We start from the raw sequence: 1138 nt of genomic DNA on the forward strand, positions 1-1138 counted from the left end.
TGCTGCCCGACCTGTTCCCATGAGCCCATTCAGAATCTGGGGCAGGTCAGTCCAGAGCTGGTCCCTGCTCAAGCCCACCTGCCGCCAAGGCTCAGCCCCACCCCTTTCTCTGGCCCCTCAGGGCTCTAACTGAGACCACTGCTCTCTGAATCCCAAACCCTGAGAAAGACAGTCCAGACTGTATCCATCACAGATGCCCATAGGCACAGTACTTAGTTGACAAATCCATCTCTCTCTAGTTCATTTTATCCTAAGAACAGACCTCAGACAAAAGCAGAATGAGGAGCATGATCACACCCTTACCCTCCAGATGGGAAACTGAGGCCCAGAGAGGCCTGAAGCACTGGCGCAAGCTGGCAGCAGGACTCCAGGGCTCCCCAGCCCTAGCCAGTGCCTTCCTGTGTCCAGGCCTCAGCTACCCCTGGGGACAGTACTAGTGTTGGGCCAGATACTCTCTCAAGTCCCTGCTTGGCATCCATTTATTGCAGGCCTCCCACCACCCTGCAGTGAGGGTGGCTCTTGCTGCTGGGAAGCCCACTCTCAGCACATGGGGCTTAAATGCTCCTGCTGTGGGTCTCCCCACTAAGTCCCCTCCCGGGGTGCATGCTGATGGGAGGGGGCAGGTGGCTGCCCTGGCTGGCCGGGTACGGGGGCTGTCAGTGTGGGTCCTAGGAGGAGGGATCAGACCCAGTCCTGGGGAGGGCTGGGGGCCTGGAAGGAGCATGATGAGCCCAGGCTGCGTTTTCAGTCTTGCTGGAAGCAGGTCTGGTCCCTAGAAATAACTAGAGACAAGCCCAGGCCAGGACAAGCAGGCTAGGGGGCATCATGGGAGGTGTCTCAGCTTATCTCCTCCCTCTTGCGTCTCTGGCTGACTAATCCCGCCTCTCATCTCACTTTTCTCTAACCCTCTCGGACTGCAGGACCTAGGGCAGCAGGGAAGCTTATTTGGCCTGAGCCTTACCTATAAAGGGCCCTGAGCCTTACCTATAAAGGGCTCAAAGGTAGACTTTTGTTATTATATTCAAATTGCAACGTGTAGATGCTCATATTTTTGAGTTAATTACGTTTTAGCAGTTTTTCCTTTTTAAAAAAAGTCTGCTGGTACCTTAATAAACATGGAACCAGCATCCTTTTGCCG

The sequence above is a fragment of the Mandrillus leucophaeus genome, unplaced genomic scaffold (assembly GCF_000951045.1).
Source record: "Mandrillus leucophaeus isolate KB7577 unplaced genomic scaffold, Mleu.le_1.0 Scaffold15, whole genome shotgun sequence".
In the NCBI taxonomy this organism is placed as follows: Eukaryota; Metazoa; Chordata; class Mammalia; order Primates; family Cercopithecidae; genus Mandrillus; species Mandrillus leucophaeus.